Below are 20,409 nucleotides of genomic sequence, written 5' to 3'. Positions count from 1 at the left end.
ATATGAAAGCATGGGGGAAATAAAAAAAAATTGTGCACAGGAAAAGTAGGGCGTACCTGAGTGACGGGGTAATGGAAAAGAAAGACTAAACTACGAGAAAATAGACCTGAAAATTAATTAAAAATAAAATAAGGTAAAATAAAAGGAAAAGAAGGGAAAGAAAAACATCACAATTTTCTGGCGGAGGCTCAAAAGGAATTTCGTCTGGTGACCGCAAGTACATAAATTGCACTAGTGGGTCTCCAAATTTAAGCCGCCACAATCTATCAGTCTTCATACTTGCACGAAAATCAACCTCAAATGAATTAATATGCATCAATATACCAAACAATATGTGTGCAGGTCGACCCTCTTGTGTAGACAAGAAAGGGTCTTTATTCAATATTGTCTCTAGGAAATGTGCTTCTTTACAAACTAACATTTGAGAGAAAGTGATTGGAACAATTACCTATAGTTCTCTAGAAGCATTAACATTAAAGATTTTACCTGGTTCCTTGAAAATGGGATTCTCACCAGACTGGTCACCCTCTTTATCAGGTGTACATATCATCTCACCACTGCAAGGGTCTACTTCCACATTGGGCTCCTTGACATTAGATTCGGTCGGGAGTGATGGTTTCCAAGCTCTGAGTGTAAGGTACCATAGATTGGTACTCTTTATTGGTATCAGCTTCCTCATTAACTAACTGCTCCGCTTCTAGGCCCGTTTCCTCTTATTTTTCTTTAAATTCATCTGGTTCAGTCGCAACTTTTGTTGTTGGGAGAGCTGGTTGCCCGGTGATGAGCGTTTCAGGTTGGGGAACTTCTTTGTCACTTCTCGAAATAGTGGCAGTCTCTGCTGTCTCAAAGAGAATATCGTTTGTTTGTTGTTGTTGCTGGTACTCTTGAGAACTAGGCTGAGGTTCCGCGAGTGATTCCTCTTATTCTAATATGTCCAACTGCGTGCTCATCGCATTAATGGTGTCTTATAATTCATTGTTATGATTGAATTGAGTTTGCATGAATTGCTGGAGCATGTTCGCCATCTGTGTTATGTTATCCTCGAAAAAACCTGACGGCGTATAGCTCTGAGGGATCTATTGTGGCTGGTGTTGAGGCGGAGGAATATCTAGATAGTTTGGTGGTTCATATATATCTCCACCACCAATTGTGCTGATAGGGTGTGCAGTAATGGGTGCTTGAGTATATCGTGTGTTCCACTATGGGACATTGTTAGCTAGGTAATCAAAGAACGATAACACCTGATCTAGATCCTTGCTGAAGAGTTCTCCATTGCATATGGTCTGGACAAAATACTTGCAATCAGGGGTAAGAGCAGTATAAAAATAATCAACTAACATCCATGAGTCAAACCCGTGATGTGGACAAGTGCTTAGTAGATCCTTAAATCACTCCCAGCAAGCCCGAAATGTCTCGTCATCTTGTTGCACAAAATTAAGAATTTGTTCCTGCAAAAATTGAGTTTTCTGTAAGGGACAAAACGCATGTAGAAATTCACGTTCCATATCATACCAATTAGTGATAGAATTAGGTCTCAAGGAATGAAACCACATCTATGCCCTATCCTGCAAAGTTGCAAGAAATAAATTCAGTCGAATAGATTCATCAGTCCTAGCATGAGGGAAAAACATATTGCCAGTCAATTCAAACTCTACTAAGTGCTAATAGGGGCATTCAGATTCCGTCCCTTAGAACTCCGGTAGCAATGACGTCCTCACACGCTGCATCATGAAATTAAGCTTGTCAGTAGGCAAAATAGTGGAAGAGGATGCAACGGCATATTCAAGCTGCAAAAAGTCCATTATCATGCGCGGAGCAGGTACAGCCATTTTTCAAAACTCAATTTTTTTCTGCTTTTTTTTTTTTCTTTCTTTTTCATAAAACTAATAAAAATGACAGGAAAAATGCTAATTGGAGGCTAAGACCGACATTCCCCGGCAACGACGCCAAAAACTTGACTCACTCGAAAAATGAGTAGCTCGAGAGCTATCCCAAGTATAGGAGTTACACATGTAATATTAAGCCCAAGAGCTAGATCGTCTCGTCAGGGAATGCGTTTTAATCTCAAATTTTACGTCCTTCCAATTGAAAACAAAAGATACTGAACTCGGTTCAGATTCCGGACTTCAAGATTGTCAAGATTTAATCTAGCCAATTAAAATAACAAGCAATTTAAAATCCTAAGACTAACAAGCACTGAAGCACGAACAAAAATAGAAAAATGAGCCTATTTAAGGAAACACTGGAACATGCATTAACATAAAGATGGTAACTTCGAACAAGGAATTAAAATATGTAATGGAAACTCAATTAGGTTCAACCACACACTAAAGACCATAACTTTAACACAATTCAAGAATTCGAACCAAAACTTAGTACTTTAAACACTTAAACAATATCTAGACGATATAAAAACACAAACTTTAACATGAAAGAACCTAAACTAATTCAAACCGCAATTAAAAACTAAATTTTTAAGAAAAGAAGACAACTAGTTTAATAAAAACAAAATTTTTTTTATTTTTTTTATTTTACTCTTTTTTTTTAAATAATAGAAAAAGTAACTTTACTTAATAAAAGAGAAAAGAAAAGAAAAGAAAGAAACAAAGGAGAGAGTGAGTGAACACTACAGTAAAAAATTTAAATAACACTTAAAAATTAAACTTTTAATCAACCTCAACATAAAACAGCAACTAAAGCAAATATAGAAAATAAGAGAAAGAGAAAGAGAAGTAGAAGGTGCTCGGGTCTATTGTGGTGTTGGCCTTTGGTGTTGCCTCGGGTTGATCTGCTGGAGTGTTGGGTGGTTGGAGCAAGAGAAGAGTGTTGGTCTGCCTTCTGCAATGGAGGCTCGGGACGGTGGAGATAGAGGGAGGCTGCGGGTGCTGTTGCCGAAGTTGTGGCCCAAGTACTCGGCTACTGTTGGTGTTCTCCTGAATGAGTAGAGAGGCCAAAGTTGCAGGCTGGACAAAAGAGAGGAACTCGGGAGACAGAGGAAGAATAGAGAGTTGAGAGAAATAAGGAGCTGAGAGACAAGGAAAAAATAAGAACAGAGAGAGAGAGAGGAAGACAAGGGGAAGGGGAGAAAAGGTAAAAGGAGAGCTAAAAAAATTAAGGGAGCTTCTAGAGTTAAGGATTAAGGGAGAGAAGGAGCAGGGAAGAAAGAGAACAGGGAAAGAAGAGGAGTAAGGAGAAGGGTGGTGTTGGGGGCACACCGAAGAAAAGAAGAAATAGGGGAATAAATAAGGATGGGAGAAAGAAGAGCTGCCCTAGACCCATGAGACCCAATTGGACCCAGATGGAGCTCACCCAACCCGACAATGCATGGTCGGGTCACATCAAAACATGGTTTTTTTTTTAATTTTTCTTTTCATCTTTGCTCTCTGTGTTCACAGCCAAGTTTGACCCTCTTGGAGCCCGTTTCTCATGAATCTCAAAACACAGAAATTGTAGATAATCCTTTCCTATTTCTTAAGAAATTTGAATTGTCTCAATTGGAGCTCAGACGAAAAAGCTATGCATGAAATACAAACAAGTGCAGGTTTTGGTTCCCGGGAATTTTCCTGCGATAAAAAATTGCCAAAAATTCATAAATTGTGCAATAAAACTCAAAATGATAAATTTGAAACTTTATTAAAATATTGGATGTAATTGGACATTTAATTAAAATATAAGCTGTAAGAACCGGATTAAAGTGCCTAATTACGCAGTTTTGGCGCGTAATCACATGGTAGATGCAATTGATGTGAATTGCATGCTGGTAGTGGATTATAGGTTCCTGCATGCTCATACTGAATTATAAATTTCTTGTTTGAACCTATCAAGTACAGGTTTTGTGGAAAAATGTCCAATTTACAGACAACATGCTGCCAAAATTTTAAAAAAATTTCTCAAAATAAAACCTTATACAAAGATGATTATAATAAAATGAAAATAAAAATATTTTTGAAAGGATGAGTGAAAAATAATTGAATAATTAAATTTCATCCTTGTATAATCATTGAGAATAGTTAAAGGAGCTAAGCTCCATTCCTAAAGAAAGAGCATAAAGAACTCATATGCATCATGCTTTGATTTTTTGAATATTGAGGTTTTTCTAAGAACCCTGAACATTATATCTCGTTTTTAAGGCTCTATGTTTTGATATGGATTGTTCTCGGTTATGTACTTTATTTCATGCCTTAATGCATATTATCTTATGCATGCGTGATCTATAGGGATGATTATACTGGTCGAATGGTAAAATGAATAAATCTTATTTCAGTATATTCGTTTTAAAAGACTTTAAAAAAAAATGATTGCTTATACTTCTTGTCATTCTTAATGAAATTAATCCATATTAAGTTTAAGATGTATATTTCATCTAAACTTGGATTCAATTTGAAAGGGGGGGCATCTTAAACTAAATTCTGATCATGTTATGCTCACCAATATCTTTTAGCTTAGATCCGTTTTGAATCAAGTGTGGCATGTGCTTGAATGAAAAGTCATTATTGAAAATCATAATTGGAAATATGTTGAATTGCCACAATCATTTGATTTTGCTATATGATCATTGCTTTAAATTGTCTGACATCTTTAGGATCATTGTGGTTGTATTTTTCTGGTTATATTTTAGCACGTGCTTCATTGTCAAACTAGAAAAATTCTGCTTGCGTATGTTTTAAAATTAATTTTTTTTTTAGCAAGCACCCCCATTATTTCTTGACAACATCCTAAGGGAGATATATATTTATTATATACATAAATTTTTAAATAGCATAATTGGTTCGATAACTTCACATGAAAATGCATGCGAACTTGTTAGACTGTGCTTGTGCTCAAACCAACTATTTGTTATCATATGTCGTGTGCTTAAAACTCAGATCTTCCACGAGTCTTATGATATGTTTCAACTGCAATGGTTTTTGTATATTTATGGTCTATGTTGACTCTACGAGTCCAATCCGATTTTGATAATGACAAATCACGTGGTATTTGATCTATGCGTTAAGTTTGTGAATAGGAACCATATTAAGCATGCACGGAAGGATAACAAGTCATGGGAGCCTTAAAGTAAAGCTTATATATCTTGGCAAGATCCATGGAACTCAAAGAATATGAGAATCAAGATACAAGCGATAAAGTTCAAGCATATCTTGGGAATGGGTACTTAGACCTCATGTACTTACATTTTCATATGATTTAATTTAAGGCTCAACATAACTTAGAATGACTTTAGGATTCATACATTTAATGAAAATCATTAGGGGACATTCATGGACTTAGAATTAATGTCAAAACCCTGGAAATTGTTTTTATGAAAGAGTCAAGAAAGAAAGAAAAACACATTTTTGAATTGGAATGTAAATATGCAAAAATTGGGAACTTCATATGACTAAACTTTAAGTTCAGTTGATTGAAGAATTTCCTCAGACATCTGAAGAATAAGCTCAGTCGTCTGAAGATTTATGGGTGAAAAACATAAACTGGCAGAAGCACCTCAGATGACTAAACCTTGACCTCGGTCGTTTGAACTCGACACTTCGGTCGTCTGACTCTTGACCTCAGTCATCTGACCCTGTGTCCGGGCCATTTTTTCAAAGGAAAAAATGACTTCAGTCATTTGAGCTCTTGACCTCAGTTGTCTAAACTTATGGGAAAGATTAAAAATGTAATTTTTATTGATCAAACACGCAAGCTATCTTATGATCCAATGGTTGAGATCAATTCTAAGGATAAGACACCATATATACTAAACATATAAACCCTAGTTCGCATGCCAAGAAAAATAAGAAGAAAAGAGAACACCTTTTGAAAATGAATTGAGAACATTGAGCACCTTGCTAAACGATTGCCTGCACTTCAACCACTCTTATCAAACTTGGGCAAATCTACTCCGGAAATCAAAAGGGTTTTATTCACATAACTTTATTTCCTCTTGGTGTTAAGGTTTGGTTGATTCATTTAGCTTTTTCAAGGGGTTCTCATATCAACATCTATCATTGAATATCTTTAGAGAAACTTGATATTGAGTTTTGTTTTCATATTCATATAAAGATTGTTTTTGACTAGTTGAATACTTGAGAAAGTTTTTATTTGGCCATTGTTTAAAAAGTGATCGTTCAAGTGTGTTCAAAGCTAAAGATGTGATTTTTTTGTTACTTCTAAACTAGTTGATTAGATATCCTAAGAAGTGCATAACTAGATCTATACATATTGAAGGATATTTTCTGAAAATCATATATTAAGTATTTGATACTTTGTATTGTCATCACATAGATACATATACATATATATATATATATATATACATATATATCTATATATATATATATATATTCAGGAAAATACTACCAAGATCACATTGAGATTGAACTCTTGAGTGAAATATTGTTTTGACTAAGTGTGTGTCAAATCTTTGCAATCTTCATATATATATATATATATATATATATATATATATATATATTCAGGAAAATACTACCAAGATCACATTGAGATTGAACTCTTGAGTGAAATATTGTTTTGACAAAGTGTGTGTCAAATTTTTGCAATCTTCAGAGCTATTTTTGTATTCAAAGATTTAACCTAAGTTTCTCCAAAGTATTGATTCATTTGAACATTTTGGGAGATTTGATAAAAAAAAGAATTGTGTGTTGAAGCATATCATACATAAATGATTGTATCATTTCATACATTTTGAGTTTCAAGTTATATCATAAAAAAGAATTGTGTGTTGAAGCATATCATAGATAAACGATTGTATCATTTCATACATTTTGAGCTTCAAGTTATATCATATGTTAATGTATTAGGAATTTGAATTGTACTCACGAGCTTTTGTTTGGAAGCATTTTTGAGTGTTTTTACAGATTCTATTGTATACATGGTTCGATGTGTGAACTGGTGTTTAAGCAGAGAGTTGTATCTCTTGTAAGCAGCATAGTAGGAGGGAGTTATACCTCTTGTAAGCAGTGGATTGTAAGGGAAGCTCCATCCCAATTTAAGGAGCAGGGATTTTAGTGAAATCCTTGAGTGGTTGCTCAAGGAGAGAATGTAGGCCGAGTTGGTTGAACCTCATAAAACCTGCGTTTGTCTTCTCTCTTCCCTTTACTCTTTACTTTCAGCACTACATTTAAATTGTTTGTCTTGCATGTGTAGGTTGAATAATATTGCACACAATTAATTGAGTAATAAGAACTCGTAGCTAAATAGACAAGTAGGGATTAAGTGGTAAATAGATTCAAAGAATTTTAAAATACCCGGTTCACCCCCCTCCCTTCTTGGGATTACACCTAATTCAACAATTGGTATCAGAGAGGGTATACATAGGCATAATAGTTTATTTGTAAAAAGATCACATGGCACATTTCGGTGTAACTCCATTTGGTGAGGGACACTCATCCACTAGACCACCAATTTTATGTGGTGTAAACTACACCTATTGGAAACATAGGATGAGCATATATCTATTGAACGTAGATTGGAAGGTTTGGAAAATAGTGACTAAAAGAAATCATATTCCCATGAAAGTAATTGATAAGATTAATGTAACTAAAACTGAAGATGATTATACTTAGGAAGACTGGAAATCAGTACAAATCAATGCTACTGGCCTGAACTTGCTTTTCTGTGCATTAGATGTTAATGAATTTAATAGGGTCATGGCATGTAACTCAGTTAAATAAATTTGGGAAAAATTAGAAGTTACATATGAAGGCACTAAGGAAGTCAAGGATTGTAGGATAGACATGCTCACCAGTGAATATGAAGAATTTAAAATGACAGTTGATGAATCTATACAATCCATGTACACTAGATTCACACACATCATCAATTTTATGAATGCACTTGGAAAGACTTGCCCTATTTATGATTTGATCAGGAAAATACTTGGGGGATTACCTCCAATATGGGAAGCGAAAGCTATGACAATAGCAGAAGGAACAAATCTTAAGGAGATGTCAGTGGACGAACTCATTAGATCGCTCATCACCTATGAGATGGCAATAAACAAGAGGAAGATTGAGCAAAGCAAAGCAAAGAAGGTCACTGCACTTAAGGCATCATCAAGCTATTCAAGTGAAGGAAGTGATTCCAAAATGGATGATGACATGGCCTTGCTAACAAGGAAGTTCGAGAAGTTCTTGAAGAAGTACAAGAAGTTCAATAGAAAATTTTGGAACTCTAAATTAGAAAGAGGAGAGCCTAGCATGAAGAAAAAGAAGGAGGATCCACCAACATGCTACAACTACCGAGAAGTTGGACACATCAAGCTTGAGTGTCCCAAACTAGTGAAAACCTTAAAGAAAAAGAAGAAGGCGCTGAAAGTCGGCTGGGATACACATAGCACTAGTTGTTCAGAATCTGAATCCAGCGATGATGAGGTTGCCAATCTGTATCTAATGCCACATGATGACCTTGAGGTACAATCATCATTTTCATCCTCTTCATATTATTCTAGTGATTCTGAAAATGAAAATGACTTGATTTCATATGATGAACTGAAACAAGAATACCTATACTCTATTAAAATGCTTAAGAAGAAAACAAAGAAAATTTTTGAGTTAAAAAGTAAAGTCAAAGAACTTTCAAGGCTAATTGAACGCCAAAATGAATCTCATGCATCTTTCATAAAAGATAAAGATTTGAAAATTGATAAGTTAGAAAAGGATTTGAAAGATAAATCTGAAATTATTTGTAAATTTACTGAGGGACAAAATAATTTTGAAAAGCTCCTAGGATCTCAAAGAAATTCCCTAGAAAAGGAAGGGCTTGGCTTTAATGGGAAGGAAAAACTAAAGAATAGACACCTTTACATGGGTTATTTTATAAGAGAGTCAAAGTTATATGTTCCAACTAAGAATTATTATAGAAATACTACATGCTTTAAATGTAGAAGGTTGGGTCACATACAATTCAACTGTCCTTTCAAAAATAAAGATGTAAAAATTAAGAAAATATGGAAGGTCAAAGGTCAATCTAGCTCTAACCCCCCTAGACCCAAGAAAATCTAGGTACCAAGGCTAGTTGTTTGATTGTGTCTTAAAAATATGTTAAAGATCAGCATCCTCAAAAGATAGATGGTATATGGATAGCGGATGCTCACGTCATATGACCGGGGATAAAGTGAAGTTCACATCCATCATACCCAAGGATGAAGGGTTTGTTACTTTTGGAGATAATGCTAAGGGAAAGATCACAGGTGTAGGTAAAGTCGGTAATGATTCCTCACTCATTATAGATGATGTTTTATTAGTTGAAGGTTTAAAACACAACTTATTGAGCATAAGCCAACTATGTAATAAAGGTTACAAAGTATCTTTTGAACATGACAAGTGCACTGTTCAACACAAAACTGATAGTAAGATATTGTTCACTGCTAAGCGTCATGAGAATGTATATACCACAAGCTTTGATAACTTAACTTCACAGAGCATGACATCCTTATCTGCTATGAATGAAATTAGCTAGATTTGGCATAGGAGACTAGGACACGCAAACATGGATTTCATCTCAAAACTTGTTAAGAAAGAATCAGTTAAGGGGCTGCCTAAGACTAAATTTGTGAAAGATAAAATATGTGATGCATGCCAACTGGGAAAACAAGCAAGAACAAGCTTTAAGAAGAAGAAAGAAATCTCCACCACTAGGCCACTCCAAATGCTACACATAGACTTATTTGGTCCAAACCCAATTCAGAGCTTAGGAGAAAAATTATACGCCTTTGTCATTGTTGATGACTTTTCAAGATATACATAAGTACTATGCTTAGGCCAAAAAGATGAAGCAAGTGAAAAATTCATAAACCTGTGCAAGAAAATCCAAAATGAAAAGGGATATACAGTAGAGAATTTAAAAATCAAGGCATGGAAGACTATTGTAATTCATTAGGAATTGCCTATAATTTTTTAGCGCCTGGAACACCACAACAGAACGGTGTAGTTGAACGGAAGAACACGTCCATACAAGAAATGGCCAAAACTATACTTAACGAACATAAACTACCTAAGTATTTCTGGGCTGAGGCAGTGAATACCGCCTGTTATGTTCTAAACAAAGTATTGATTAGACCATAACTTAGTAAGACTCCTTACGAATGATGGAATGGTCATAGACCAAACATATCATATTTTCATATCTTTGGCTGTAAATGTTTTGTGCTTAGAGACAATGAACACCTAGGAAAGTTTGATGTGAAATCTGATGAAGGTATCTTCCTAGGGTATGCATTAGATAGCAAAGCCTATAGAGTATATAACAAACGAACATTGACGATCATAGAATCTATTCATGTAGTGTTCAATGAGTCAAATCCATTCTCCAAAACAACTGATGAAGATGAAATTGAATTAAACAAGGAATTTGAAGAATGTTGCATTGAGAATAATTCATAAAAGAAGAATGAATGTAAAGAACCATCCATTGAAATTGATCAAAGTGAAAATGAAGTTAATGAACCACCTAAAGAATTTAAATATATAAAGAATCATCCCATTGATCAAATAATAGGTCAAACATTATGTGGAGTAGCCACTCGATCCTCTCTTAGGAATATGATTAGTCATTTTACATTTCTATCTCAAGAAGAACCTAGAAATGTGAGTGAAGCTATAGATGATGAATCATGGGTGTTGTCTAAGTAATAAGAATTAAATCAATTTGAGAGAAACAAAGTATGGACATTAGTTCCCAAACCTGAGGATAAGTCAATCATAGGAAGCAAATGGATATATAAGAATAAGAAAGATGAACATGGAGTAGTTGTGAGAAATAAGGTTAGATTAGTAGCTCAAGGATATAATCAAGAAGAAGGTATAGATTTTGTAGAAACATTTGCACTTGTAACTAGAATGGAAGCCATTCAAATGCTTTTAGCATATGCAGCTTTTAAGGATTTCAAGTTATATCAAATGGACGTCAAAAGCACATTTTTAAATGGCTACATAAATGAAGAAGTGTATGTAGAACATCCCCCTAGCTTTGAAAACCATAAAAATCCAAATCACGTGTATAGACAGACAAAAGCCTTGTATGGTTTAAAACAAGCTCCTAGAGCTTGGTATGAAAGGCTTGGTGGTTTTCTATTAGAAAATGGATTTATAAGATGAAAGATAGATACAACCCTGTTCATTAAGTCTAAGAAAGATGATATTCTCCTAGCACAAGTATATGTAGATGACATCATATTTGGCGCTACAAATAAAGAATTGTGTGATGAATTTGCACAAGTATATGTAGATGACATCATATTTGGCGCTACAAATAAAGAATTGTGTGATGAATTTGCCAATACCATGCAAAATGAATTCGAGATGAGCATGATGAGTGAACTAAATTTCTTCCTAGGACTTCAGATCAAACAAGCAAAGCATGGAATATTCATAAATCAATCGAAGTATATTAAAGACCTGCTCAAAAAGTTTAATATGGAAGATATAAAAATACTAGGTACACCTATGAGCACTTCATTGAAATTAGACAAAGATGAACAAGGTATACTAGTAGATGTCAAAATTTATCGTGGAATGATTGGTAGCTTATTATACCTGACAACCAGTTGACCTGATATAATGTTTAGTGTATGTTTGTGCGCAAGATTTCAGGTGATACCAAAAGAGTCACATCTATTAGCCATTAAACGAATACTTAGATACCTAATAGGAACCGTGGAAATTGGATTATGGTATCCTAAGTACACATCGTTTGAGATTATTAGTTATTCAGATGCTGATTTTGCGGGTAGAAAAGTGGATAGGAAGAGCACTAGTGCTACTTGTCATTACTTAGGACATTCCTTAGTCTCTTGGTTTTCTAAGAAACAAAATTCAGTAGCTCTTTCCACAGCTGAGGCTGAATAAATAGCAGCAGGTAGTTGTTGTGCTCAAACTCCATACATGAAACAACAATTGAAGGATTTTGGATTAAGTTATGAATCAATCCCTATAAGATGCGATAATACGAGTGCGATAAATATTTCAAAGAATCCCATATTACATTCACGAACTAAACATATAGATATAAGACATCATTTTCTTCATGATCATGTACAAAAGGGGATGTGATACTAGAGTTTGTATGCACGGATGAACAATGGGCAAAATATATTCACGAAACCACTTGCGGAGGATAGGTTTATCCAAATTAGGCGTGAATTAAGTCTGATACATAGTCGAGAGGTTGCTCAGAATTATATAAGATAATATAATTTAGGGGGAGCAATGTCACTTACGATGTAATCACTTGGTATCATATTAATCAAATTTTCGGTATTGCATTAATCCACAATTGGTATAAAAAATTCGACATAACATTTAATCAACATTTGGTATCCTCATGTAATCTTTGAAATTTATGCGTTAGCAAGGGGGATAGTTGATATCAAAAAGCATGAGAAGAAATTTTTTTTAACTCATGATTGAACACGTTTAAAACCTTAAGATTTCTAAGGGGAGAAGAACATAAGGGTACGTCTACTCATATTTTATTATTTTACACCTTTTTTTATGTCAAAAGGGGGAGAAAATTGGGAGTAAAAATAATAGAAATCAGGAGAAAAATCATAAATAAGAGAAATTGAGAAAAAGGAGCAAAAATTAACACTTGTTGTTGGGGAGAAATATCAGGAGCAAAAACTGTTGGCAAAACTAATTGTGCAAAAGGGGGAGAAGTATAAGAACAAAAATTGTTGAAACATCATGAGCATATTGTCATTCATTGAATATTTGATGCATTAATTTAGGGGGAGCCTTGTTTGGCATAACCCATTATATATATTTTTGCTAGTGCATTTGTCATTATAAAAAAGGAGGAGTTCTTTACTCTATGAGTCCAATCCAGTTTTGATAATGACAAATCACTTGGTATTTGATCTGTGTGTTGAGTTTTTTAGAATAGGAACCATATTAAGTATGCATGGAAGGATAATGAGTCATGGAAGCCTTAAAATAAACCTTACATATCTTGGCAAGATCCATGGAACTCAAAGAATACGAGAATCAAGATACAAGCGGTAAAGTTCAAGCATATCTTGGGAATAGGTACTTAGACCTTATGTACTTACATTTTCATATGATTTAATTTTAGGCTCAACATAACTTAGAATGACTTTAGGATTCATGCATTTCATGAACATCATTAGGCGACATTCATGGACTTAGAATTAATGTCAAAACCCTGGAAAATGTTTTTATGAAAGAGTCAAGAAAGAAAACAAAACACATTTTTGAACTAGAAAATAAATATGCAAAAATTGGGAACTTCAAATGACTGAACTTTAAGTTCAGTTGACTGAAGAATTTCCTCAGACGTCTGAAGAATAAGCTCAGTCGTCTGAAGATTTATAGGTGAAAAATAGAAACTAGTAGAAGCACCTCATATGACTGAACCTTGATCTCGGTCGTCTGAACTTAACACTTCAGTTGTCTGACCCTTGACCTCGGTCATCTGACCCTGTGTCCAGGCTATTTTTTTCAAGGATAAAATGACTTCAGTCATCCGGGCTCTTGACCTCAGTCATCTGAACTTGCGGGAAAGATTAAAAATGTAATTTTTATTGATCAAACACGCGAGCTATCTTATGATCCAATGGTTGAGATCAATTTTAAGGGTAAGACACTATATATACTAAATATCTAAACCCTGGTTCGCATGCCAAGAAAAACAAGAAGAAAAGAGAACACCTTTTGAAAGCTAATTGAGAACGTTGAGCACTTTGTTATACGATTGCCTGCACTTCAACTTACTCTTATCAAACTTGGGCAAATCTACTCCGTAAATCGAAAGGGTTTTATTCACACAACTTTATTTCCTCTTGGTATTAAGGTTTGGTTGATTCATTTAGCTTTTTCAAGGGATTCTCATATCAACATCTATCATTGAATATCTTTAGAGAAACTTGATATTGAGTTTGGTTTTCATATTCATATAAAGATTGTTTTTGACTAGTTTAATACTTGAGAAAGTTTTTATTTGGCCATTGTTTAAAGAGTGATCATTCAAGTGTGTTCAAAGCTAAATACGTGATTTTTATGTTACTTCTAAACTAGTTGATTAGATATCCTAAGAAGTGCATAACTAGATCTATACACTTTGAAGGATATTTTCTGAAAATCATATATTAAGTATTTGATACTTGGTATTGTCATCACATAGATACATATATATATTCAGGCAAATACTACCAAGATCACATTGAGATTGAACTCTTGAGTGAAATATTGTTTTGACAAAGTGTGTGTCAAATCTTTGCAATTTTCAAAGCTATTTTTGTATTCAAAGATTTAACCTAAGTTTCTCCAAAGTATTGATTCTTATAAACATTTTTGGAGATTTGATAAAAGTAGAATTGTGTGTTGAAGCATATCATAGATAAACGATTGTATCATTTCATACATTTTGAGCTTCAAGTTATATCATATGTTAATGTATTAGCAATTTGAATTGTACTCACGAGCTTTTGTTTGGAAGCATTTTTGAGTGTTTTTACAGATTCTATTGTATACACGGTTCTGTGTGTGAACCGATGTTTGAGGAGAGAGTTGTATCTCTTGTAAGCAGCAGAGTAGGAGGGAACTGTGCCTCTTGTAACCAGCGCATTTAAGGGAAGTTCCATCCAAATTTAAGGAGAAGGGATTTTAGTGAAATCCTTGAGTGGTTGCTCAAGGCGAGGACATAGGCGTTGGCTGAACCTCGTAAAACCCGCGTTTGTTTTCTCTTTTCCCTTTACTCTTTATTTTCAGCACTACATTTAAATTGTTCGTCTTGCATGTGTAGGTTGAATAACATTGCACACAATTAATTGGGTAATAAGAACTCATAGCTAAATATACAAGTAAGGATTAAGTGGTAAATGGATTCAAAGAATTTTAAATACCCAATTCACCCCCCTCCCCTCTTGGGATTACACCTAATTCAATAGTCTAACATTATTTTCATGACATTTAAATCATTTAAATGACCAGTTATATTGTTTGTGTGCTTAATAGATAAGGTTATCTTTGTCATTCATTTTGCATTGTATGGCTATTATATCTCTTGAATGATTGAAAGTAATACTTCGTGATCATACTGAATTGTTTGAGTTGGTAGTTGTGGATATATTATAAATTTAAAACTCAATAAGGTCATTTCTATATAGGTATTTTTGGGAAAATGTTCTATTTTAAAATGGCATGCTGCCAAAATTTCTAAAAACTTTCTCAAACATATCCTGTGTTCAAATGATTCAAACTCAATGCCTATGTTTACGTGCTTCATGTTTATCATAGCAATTTTTGCTATTGCCAAAAGGGGGAGAAGAGGCAAAATTGGGTACCTTGGGATAATGAATAAATTTTTAAAATCTTTATTTTTCCCATTATGCATAAAGTCACGGGGAGCCTACCTTGGCTGTACCCATTTTTGCATGGTGCATTTGTCATCATCAAAAAGGGAGAGAATGTTGACCTTATAGGTCATACCCAGTTTTAATAATGAAAAATATTCTTGGTATTTGATGACTTTCAAGTTTGTGTGTAGGATCGTACTAAGGTGGATCATATTGAGAGCATGCAACAACTTGAAGAAATATGAAGACCCTGACACATTTATTATTTGTTGTAATATTATTAGGTCTATAATAATTTCATTTCAAATGGGTTTGTAATAAGCTACATATAATGCATAGAGGACTATAAGCTGAAGACCTTAGAATGACCTTAGGGAGCACCCATCGATCGATCGACGCCAAGTTTTTAGGCTTAATTAAGAAGCTTAAAAAGTCCTTAAAAAAGACCCTAGGACCCTTCACTTTGATGCATAATAATCAAGACCAAAATCACATTAAAAAAGCAAGTTCGATCGATCGAACCAGACCAATTTAAATATGTTGATTGACCGAACCGCTGGGGAGGTCAATGGGTTGACCATGATTCGGTCGACCGACCAAAAATATAAAGCAATGCCTTGGTCGACTGAATCCGCATGTGGGAAACCTCAACGCTTTGGTCGACCAACCAAACTAGTTCATTCTCATGCTGGTCGACCGAAGTTTGTAAAGTTTGGTCAACTGAATCTAATATGGTCAACCAAATCGCGGAGGTTCGGAATCGCCTTATAAATGGTCGGCCGAACACTCAGTTCAAATTCTCCCTGGTCGACCGAACTGAGCACCTCGATTGACCAAACCATGAAAATGGTCAACCGATCTTCTCGGGTTGCTCAGATTTTAACAAAGTTAAAACACTGTTGTTTTTCATTAATCTCATTTTAACTTTTCCAAAAAATGCCAGATATGTCCTCAACGGTCATAATTTTCCCTTTCTTTATATTATGCTTTCATTTGGCAAAATTAGTGAGGGATTAACATTATGATTAATAAAAAATCTCTCTCAAATTTCCTAAGCCTATTTTTTACATACTACCTCCATACACTCTCTTAATCCAAATTTCTTGAATAACCAAGCTTTGTGAGAGTGCCTAGAGTGTTTATACTCAATCCAATATTACTCAAACACTCATATTGTATTTCTTATTGATTGATTTTGTTGATTTAGTGTTTGGGCTAATGTTCTCCACCAATTTAATTTAATAAATCCGATGTGTGGAGAACTTTGTGGCTTGTGGGTTTTTGCATCAATATTGCAAGATACCTTAGCCTATAAATTTTATGTGTGCAAAATTATTATTTTTACAAGTGTACATTCAAACATCTCTTGTGCTAAGTATATTGAGAAAACATTTTTGAGATCGCTTGATTATTCTTGCTTGCATCTTTGAAACTCTAACTTGATATTGATATTTTCTTTAAAGTTTCAACGATAGGCTTGTTGAACACTCTTGTGCATATTTGAGAATATACATTATACTGAGTGTTGTTTGCACATATACACCATTGAGCTTATAGATCCTATTTGTTTAAGGTGCATTGATTAGTGCTTGTGCTAAATCGGTACATAGTCTTCTTAGTTAAGAAGCATTTATTTGTACGCCAAATTTTTATATCTATTGTATTCTAGGTGTGGGCATGAAAAGGGAGACTAGCCTTGTTGAATAGTTCCGGATTGACTTAGACTCGATTAGGAAAGCTAGGTGCACCATCCTGGTAAGGTGCGGTTGTATGTTGAGGTCAGCCCCGTTAATTGACCTGACTGTAAACGATGTTACTCCATCTATTAAGTGAGCATTAATGGAATCCTTGGGCTTGCGAGCTACAAGAGGGGACGTAGGCACAGTTGGCCGAATCCCAATAACATATTGTGTGTGCACTGTTTATATTTCAGAAAATTTATATTTCCGCATGTGTATGTCATTGTGAATGCTACGTATAATTTAATTTTCTCTTGTAATATTTATCTGCGCATTTGGAACTGCATAGACAGACCCTAGGTTTGTGTAATACTGGTTGTTGGATTAGTTGAATCTAGGACAAAATTGTAAATAACCAATCACCCCCCTCTTGGGAATACACCAATTCTAATAATCAAAGTGAACCATTGCGATCTTTTGCAAAAATGTTTAAGTCTATTGTAACGAGGCTCTGATACCAATTGTTGGAATTGGGGGGTGAATTTGAAACTTGAAACTTTTGAACAGTAATAATACACAACCCAGGGTCTGTCTATATAATCATAAATCAAATCAACACATGTACATCATATAATGAATCAAGCATACAACATACATGTGCTGAAAATTAAAGTGTAGAAATTTAAGTGCAGACACAAGATATGTTATCGGGGTTCGGCAACTGTGCCTACGTCCCCGCCTCAAGCTAACAAGCTAGAGGATTCCACTATGGCTTGCTTAATGGGTGGAGCTGCACCTAATACAACACCTTACCAAGATGGTACACCTATTTCTCTTAACTAGGTCTAAACCAGTCCATGACTTTTCACAAGGCAAGACTCCCTCTTCCGACCACACGTCGTGAATACAACAGATATGAAATTTTTCATACAAACAAATATGCTTCTTACACTAAGCAGATATGTATCACTGCACATGATCAATTAATGCACTCACATATGAAAGGATATTTATGCTCAAGTGAGATTGGTTTAATCAATATTTCAACTCTGAACCAATGGGTATATACTTGTATATATGTGAGAGTGAATTCCTTTGATTCAAATAATCTAGCAATTAAACATAATCAAAGGAGCAATGAAACCTTAAGAAAAAATATCAACAAATATTTATCCGATAATAAGCACAACACAGACTAGGGTTTAAGCTTGCAAAACAAGTCTTGTAAAATAATTTAAACTAGCTTTTAGATCTAGGAATGAAGATGTCAAAGTTTACAAGCAATACTAAGTTTTCCTAGATGACATTTTGAATTAATGCTTTGGAAAAATTTCTAAACAAACTCTCAAAAGATTTTTCAAAATGCTGAGTATGAGAGAGTTTGTGACACCCCAAGCCTGCCAGGTGGGACCCGAGTGCCACGTTGTTCAATCCCCATCTCTGATACCATAATTAACATACACGCAGCATAAATAAATAACCTCAAATAAATACCAGAATTCTATATCACATCCCAAATTTAATACTACAACATCCAGATATCTGTATCTACAACCGGCATTTAAAACGTAACCCCATACAAATATATTTGTATATCTACCAATATCTCACAATACCCCAAAAATAAGACTACCGAAAACAGTCTCAGCCTAGGCCTTCAAGCCCGATCTCTAGAAGAACCTGAAAAGTTGATAATCCACTAGAGTGAGACACTTCTCAGTAAGGGTAGAAGTAAATTATAACAGTGTGGCAAATGAGTTTTTTAATATATATATATATATATATATATATATCAAAATAAATTGTTTCTCATATAATATCAATAATAGCTGAGAAAACGCATCATTAATAAGATCACTGATATTTGATATCATACACACATCCAATATGCACAAGTACATAATTTTTATGCAAGCGAAAGTCCTCAAGGATAGGGAAGATTACCCGCCCATACAAGTAGTTTCCCTCTACTCTAGTACCTAAAAGATACCTACCAGAGGACTCACTTTATTCAGTTAACCCTCAGGTGAAGAATTACCTCACCCCCAATATACACATCTTTATATATTTTTTTTAAAGGTGAAGGTTTTTGAGGATCGGGATGTCTACCCGCCCATACAAGTAGCATCCTTTTGCACTGATACCAAGAAACTACCTATCAGAGCACTCGCCTTTCTCAACAAATCTCGGCAATATGTTTACCTCGCCGCATGAACACATATGCATTCACAATATGCTATACCGTTATTATTATGTTTTAATTAAATTCACATGCACAACACATCCACACAGGAATCATGCAACTTATATTTTATCTTCCAATGTCCTCAGTATGTGGCCAACACAGAGCAATTGCGTACATATCTGTACGTGTCCCACAGAGGCACCTACGTATTTCTTATCTACATGTGGCTCACACACGCACCACAATCCACATAGGGTACATAACATGGCCCACATAGGCGCCACCATGCACACAGGATACATAACATGACCCACAATAGCTCCACATCCACACAGGATATAACATGACCCACATAGGCACCACTACGGCTTCCGCAACACATGGCCCACACAGGCACCACTATTCACTAGTATCCAATCCCCATGACCTACCCGTAGTACATCAATAGAACAAGTTCCTCGACTTGCCAATGTCCTACCCCATATAAATGACAATATGATAAGCTCCTTAACCTGCCAACATCATATCATGATTTATATCTAGGTAATATAACAACCTCCTCATGCCAATGTAATATTGAGATGCATACGAATAACCACATCAGTTAATTCACACAAACGCATCAATGCATTTCCACACAGGAATCTAACATATCAATACAATTCCACACAGGAGTCGAACATAACAATTCATTCATCATGCCATAATCATTCCAAACATCCCCACATGCAAGCCCAAATACCATAGAAATTCATATTCAATTTATTAGGAAAAATTGTTCTCATGCCACGCGGATTTAATGTTATACGCAATTATCCCAAATATAACCTTAAACAAAACCATCATTTTCTAGTACTCAGACTGTTCAAAAAATCATATAGGTAAATACTACGTTTCATATGCTTGTAAATAACCGATTTACCTTAATAGAATACTAATATAATTTTATTCCCCCTTACCTGATTTCCTGAACCACACCTACAGGGTTCCCAAAACTATACCTGCGGCGCTCACCAGAACACTAATTCAATCAAATGAACCCCAATAAAATACTATTTTAATATTTCCTAATTTGCTATAATTAAATAACAATTAATTTCTAAATAACCCATTTATCGTAATTTTGGGGCTACGCCTACAATCACTACAAAAAAATCGATTTTTAGTGACGAACATATTAGTGACAAAATTGAATTCATCACTAATATGTTCGTCACTAAAAACCAGAAAATAAC

The sequence above is a fragment of the Malania oleifera genome, chromosome 7, assembly GCF_029873635.1.
Source record: "Malania oleifera isolate guangnan ecotype guangnan chromosome 7, ASM2987363v1, whole genome shotgun sequence".
Lineage (NCBI taxonomy): Eukaryota > Viridiplantae > Streptophyta > Magnoliopsida > Santalales > Ximeniaceae > Malania > Malania oleifera.
The sequence above is the reverse complement of the archived record's forward strand: the minus strand, read 5'-3'. Positions refer to the sequence as shown.